Raw genomic sequence first — 6730 nt, 5'->3', positions numbered from 1 at the left:
AAGATGTTTATAAGGACCTTCATTATCAAACCCATGATAAATTGGAAGCATTTGGATTGTGGTAGATTTGATCTCATAATGACGAGCCTTAACATTGAGCATGACAATACATGATGGAGATGTATATATGGAGGGTACAAAGTGATCCCTTAGAGTCATTGAGGCTAAATTTTCATTTTCAGCTCTAGGATTTTCAACTCTAGCATTTTCGAGATTAGGTTGTTCAAGATTATCTTGTTCATCAGTCATATTATCTACTTTTGATTTCAAGTTCTCTTATAGTTTTGGGATCCCTAAGGTTCCTTCTTTGTTGCCTAAAAGTCCTTTTAAGTAAAGCAATATCAATTGGTTCCTTAAGATTTGGTAAAGACGATGACCTACGACTTACCATCAACTAACAAACACAATAATCATAACAACCTTTCACCAATACATCCACATAAATTCATCAATTTCGCCTCAATTCAACATTAACAATGAAAAACATATTTAAATGGCCATGACAAGTGATGAGCGCTGAAAAGTGTGCAATTAAACCCCTTAAGCTTAGGTATTCTAGCACCTTTATCTATCTTACATTCCCGTTTTAGACTAATTTCATGTTATTGCCCTTTTTAGGTACTTATCCCAAAAATAAGTTAATTCAGCCAAAAAAGAGCATTAAAGAAGCTAACTCAAGCCGGATGGAAGAAAGGAACAAAGTGGAAGCAAAATGAAGCAAAGTGTGGAGATTCAACATGTTAGATCGATCTCAACAATCCTTCGATCAATCTAGAGTTAATCGATCTGGACACTTCAAGATGGATCCAAGCCTTTGTTCTTATCCAAAAGAATCCACCAAGTTCGATCGATCCAACATCTCTTATCCACACTTACCACCCCACCTACCACTTTTGTCTCTGTTCCAAAATATCCTAAAATATCTCAGAGATTTGTCTTTATTCAAAAAGGCGCCGCCAAGGATGGATCGATATCTGCAGCATTCAATGGATCTCACCTCAGTTTGATCGATCTCTATATAGTTCGATCGATCTAACCCTCTCAAGTGCAAAAAAAAATAAGTTCCAGCTCATTAAAAGTTGTCTCATGGTGCAATCATTGGAGGAGCCCTTGTATACGAGTCAAGACCATTGGGTGTGACACTTGAGCCTCCTATAGAAACATTTTGAGCCATTTTTGCACATAGCTTGAAGGATATCATATACTTAGATACATTTAGAAACATTCTTAGAGAGGAAGAAAAAAGAGGAAGAGAGGCTAGAGATACATTCTTGGGAGTTCTTCCATTCTTCTAGGGTTTCCATCAAGAAGGAGGTCATTCCTACCATGAAGATAGCCCTTGAGGGTTGGATGACTACTTCAATGAATGGCTAAACATCTTCTTGGGGCTAGAGTTAGCCCTAAGCATGCCTTCTAGACTCTAATGATTTGTTTTTTGAGGGGATTTGTGTTGCAATCTTGTCTTGATATTTATTTTATATACGAATCTTGTTGATTCAATGATTTGTGTGGTTTAATACTTTCAATTGATCATTTCATTCTATCCATATGCTTATGTATGTTAGAATAGATGTTCATGTGTTTATCTCTAGTTTTTGTGTTATTGATGCATGTCTATGTGTGTAGATGCTATGGATCTAGAGATTGTCAAGGCATAGTGCTTAATAGAATACTATTGTAGTTTATTTGATGGTTCATACTCATGTCTTAATGGATTGTGCCTCTTCCTTAGTTTCTTTAGTTTAATTTTCATGCCCTTAGCTTAGTTGTTGTGTAGTTACCTTAGTTATTAGATAGGAGGACAATCCATACTTGTTGTTAGATGTTTCGTGCTTATGAATGCAAGTAGTATTATTCTCTAACCATGTGATGTGTTTGGATTGTGAGCTTTAAAAGAAGGATTAATGGATTAGTTTGATGTATTGTGCTATTCACTAGGTTGCTTGGACAATATACGCTTAATTGGTCATCCATGCTTGTTGAAACAATCAATTACACACTCTCAAATTGCAACACATCTTTCCCCTCTTTAATTTATACATTGAGTGTCTAGAATGGTGATGTTTAGTGGTGACCTCTAGACCCCAAGACCTTACTCTCTTGTTTTCTCTAAATTTCATTTAAATTGCTTATTTTACATTGAACTTGTTTAGTTTAGTTTGTAGTCTAATCAACCAAACACACCATCTCTTGATCACTCAACCTACTAACCCTATACATTGTTTCCATTGCTAGTGCCTAAAATCCCTTGGGACGATCCCTACTCACCCTAGCTATATTTTAGTTAGAGGAAGTAGTGGCATTTATAACTTTAAAACTTGGCCACACTATTTTGCACAAATTTGGTTGTACCCGCGATGAACCACCAAGTTTTTGGCGCCGTCACCGGGGATCTAAATTGGCAACGCCGTGTCTTGGTAACAAATAGGAATTAGTACTCTTTTGATCGTGTCTTTACTTTATTTTACTTTTGTTACTTATTGTGTTTGTTCATATTTAATTAGGTGAATTGAGCAAGGAAGCCAAGTGAAGCTAAGCAAAAGCAAAAAGAAGCTAAAATCTAAAAATTTGCAAAGCATAGCAAAGCTTGAAAATTGAAAATGAATTGAAGTTACTTAAGGACCCTTTGTGAGATCTTTCTAACTCAATCTCTAGTTAAATCTTCGACCCGCGTGGTGGCAAGTTTTTCAATTCTTAGATAAATCGTGAGCCCACGTGGAGGCAATTTACTTTTCTTTGCATGTTGTTCAAGCATGAGAGTATGAGATCATTGTATGTGGAGATTTGTTGATTGAGTTGTTGTGGGGACGAAGTGATTGTTATTTTGTTTGTTATTTGTTTAGCTAGTGTCTGCATGGTCATAGGTCATTAAATCCTACTCTTGTCCCTCCTAATTTGCATCTTGAATCAGTTGTTTGTAATCCTACGGGAAGAGGTAGTTCTCATCACTCCATTTTACCAATGGAGGAATTGAATGACAGCCATGTGGAGGACCTTGGTCGCATAGACCAACAAGGCATCCTCCACCCTAATGTGCAACATGAAAATATTCAAGTACCATTAGGCATGCCTAGACCATTCATTCCACCACAACAACAAGGCCAAATTCCATTGGGAATGCCTCAGTCAATGTTTGCTCCACAACCTCCCATTATGCAAGGCAATCAAGGTGTTCGAGTAGCACCGCCGATTGTGAATCCTCCCATTGCTTTAAGAGACCATTATGTGCCTAATGAATATAATGCGCCCACTTGCATTAAATTGCCTCCATTTAGAGCACATCACTATGAGATTAAACCACAAACCATCCAAATGCTTTCTATCTATCATAGACTTCCAAGTGAAGAACCTTAAAAGCATTTGGATGAGTTTCTTGAAATGTGTCCACCATGAAATACACGGATATTTCGGAAGAGGTTTTAAGACTTAAACGTTTTCCTTTCACCCTTAAAGATAAGGCAAAATATTGGTTCAACAATCTTAGGTCTTTTTCGATAATTTCTTAGGCTAAAATACAACAAGAGTTCTTGAAGAAGTACTATCCGGTTTCTAAGACCAATGCCATGAGAACTTCAATTCGTGAATTTTCTCAAAGGGATGGGGAAATGTTTCATGAGGCATGGGAAAGGTTTAATGATTTGCTTAGAAAGTGCCCTCATCATGATATACCTAAGTAGCAATTAGTCCAATATTTCTTTGAAAGTTTGCCGGATAATCACAAGTGTATGGTTGATACATCTATGGATGGTTCTTATCTTGACAACCATAAGGATGATGTGTGGCAATTGTATGAAAGCATGAGTGAGAATTCAATGCATAGATCTTTATCCTTTAAAAATGGTAAAAATTTAGGTGGAAGGAAGAATGTTGGCTTTTATCAAGTTGACAACTCCAATGATATAGCCGCCGAGATGAAATCCTTATCTCAAAGATTTGATCAAGTTTTGATCAACCAAACTTCGGTGAATCAAGTATCTTCCTCCCCTAATCATGTTCATCATCGTGCATCTAATGAATCTTGCATGACTTGTTCAAGTGTTTTACATTCTACTTCCAATTGTCCTCATGGATATGTGCAAAGTGAAAACCATAAACAAGTCAATGCGACATTTGTCAACCAAGGGAATAATCCTTATGGCACTCATTACAATTCAAATTGGAGGAACCATCCAAACTTTTCTTGGAAAAGCCAAGGGGAAGGCTCAAACCCTCCCCAAGGTGGTTTTCAAAACAAGTATATTCCACCTCCAATGTAAGGCCAAGGTTCCCAAGGTTTTAGATCATCATCATTTCAATCGCATGGTAATCAATTCTCTAATTCTCATTTTCCTAACCAATCATCATATTCTCAAGGAAATTCTAAGAGTCCCGCTTTTGAGGAGAAAGTGTTGACTACTCTAGGTACTCTAGAGGCGAATACTCAATTGCTTCATTCCCATTCTCAATCCATTGCTAAGCTAGAAACCCAATTCGGGCAAATAGCTAGTACCTTGAATGCTAGAGAGAAAGGGAAGATGCCTTTGAATGCACCACCAAAGCAACAATGTATTGTGGAGACTCATTCCTCATTAGAAGGTCACACAATTGAACATGTCAATGCGGTGATAACCTTAAGAAGTAGGAGAATTGTGGACAACCAAGTGAGTATGTCCAATGAAGAGAGTGAATCGGTGCAACCAAAAGTTGACACCTATCCCGTTTCACATCCTATTCCTCCTTTATTGCATATGCATGACCCTTTTGTTGAAAAAGTAATGGAAAATGATTTGAACAAAGTTTTGAAGGATGATTTGAAAAATTCTTGTGATAGTTTGAAAAATTCTTGTGTTGAAGATTCTTTAAAGAAAAATTCTGAAAAAGCTTTTAAGCTTAAAGCTCCATTTCCAGATGCCTTGAAAGGATCCATTTCTCTTGACAAACAAAAGACCAAGACTAATAAAATCATTGAAATGTTTAGGCAAATGAAGATCAATCTTCCGCTTTTGGATGCAACTAAGAAAATTCTGGCTTATGCCAAATTTTTGAAAGATCTTTGAACCCAAAAGAGGAAGAATAAAAGCCAAGCACCAAGAAAAGAGGTCTTGACCGGGCAAGTGAGCTCCATTTTGCAACATAACACACTCCCAAAGTTTAAGGACCTCGGTTCACCTACTACTTCTTGCATCATTGGTGACCATGTCATTAATCGGGCTCTTCTAGACTTAGGAGCAAGTGTCAACCTTCTTCCATATTCGGTATATGTCAAATTGGGCTTAGGAGACTTAAAACCCACGTCGGTGGTTTTACAACTTGCCAACCGATCCATCAAAAAGCCCCGGGGTATCATAGAGGATGTTTTAATTAAGATTGATAAGTTCTTCTTCCCCGTTGATTTCGTTGTCATAGACACAGAATCGATTCCGAATCCCAAGAGCCAAATTCCCGTTATCCCTGGCCATCCCTTCTTGGCAACCGCAAATGCCAACTTAAATTGTAGGACAGGGATAATGAAAATCTCATTTGGGCATATGAAGGTGAAGTTAAACATTTTTAATCCAACCCCGAATTCGATAGACAAGCATGAAGAAGTGTGTGTTGTAGAAAAGGGCAAGGAAGCCCAAGAGTTGTTTTAACCAAGGACCATCAATGTCTTTTGATCCAAATCCAACAAGTTCCTTAAAGAACCATTTGTTGGATGGGGTTCAAAGTGTTTTTCACCCCGTCAAGGAGGGGATGCATAAGAAGATATTTGATTCAGGCTAAAAAAGCCCAACGTCTTGCTAGAGACGTTAAAGACTAGCAAATGCTTTGTAGGGTTTACAACCCTATTCCTTCCTCATTTCTATTTTATCTTTCATTTCTTGTGACGTCTAGATATATTTTGGGTTCATACACATTGTTAGGGATTTTGATTGGGAATGCCTACACTTTCAGCTCTGAAATAGACATTTTGTGCCTGTTCGATCGATCTCAAAAAAGGTTTGATCAATCGAACTTCATACCTGCATCCAATCACCTCTATGTATATCGAGCGAACTTCAGTTCAGATCGATTTGAGTACTCCAAGATCGATCGAAAATTTCCTCGGATCAATCTTCATTCCATACTTAGAAAATTTTTTGAAACCCATGAAAAAGGCCACTCTGTGTATCGATCGAACTTGTCTGCAGGTTTTCACCTATTCGATCGATCGAAGCATTTTCCAGATCAATCTTGGAGTGATAGATCTGTATTTCGTTGTTGACTTTGACTACATTTTTTTATTTTTAATGTTTATTTTATTTTATTTTCAAAAACCTCAAAAAGATTTTATTTTTATTTTAATTCAAAAATATTTTAATTTCAAATATTTTCAAAAAAAAAAAAATTCCAAAAAGATTGTTATTTTATTTTAATTTATTTTTCCAAAAATCCAAAAAATATTTTGAATTTTGAATTTTGAATTTTTAAAAATTTAAAATTTTAAAATTTTCAAAAATATGTTTTACAAGGTTAGATCGATCTAAGTTCTTTTCAGATCGATCTATGTTCGATCGATCGAAGATATTTCCAGATCGATCAAACATGTCGGAGGCGGTTTTTAAAAATAGAAACCCTAGAGTCATTTAATCGATTTACACATCAATCTCAACCCTAGCTTCATCTCCCACCGCTGCAACCCACTTTCCCAACCTCCGGCGACCTTCCACAAGCTTTGAAACTTCATTTCCCATCTCAGATCTCATCTCTCTCTCTCGGACCACTTCTCTCG

The 6730-nt window shown here is 36.8% G+C and overlaps 1 pseudogene; it reads right to left on the bottom strand.

Annotated features, from left to right (window-relative positions):
- Positions 1 to 3568: 3568 nt before the first annotated feature.
- Positions 3569 to 3667, bottom strand: LOC132287272 (small nucleolar RNA R71; annotated as a pseudogene).
- Between the last annotated feature and the right edge of the window lie 3063 nt (positions 3668 to 6730).

Source organism: Cornus florida, unplaced genomic scaffold, assembly GCF_030987335.1.
Source record: "Cornus florida cultivar Cherokee Brave unplaced genomic scaffold, ASM3098733v1 CherokeeBrave_3.0.0_Hap2_Chr11, whole genome shotgun sequence".
In the NCBI taxonomy this organism is placed as follows: Eukaryota; Viridiplantae; Streptophyta; class Magnoliopsida; order Cornales; family Cornaceae; genus Cornus; species Cornus florida.
This window is presented reverse-complemented; position numbering and strand designations above follow the sequence as displayed.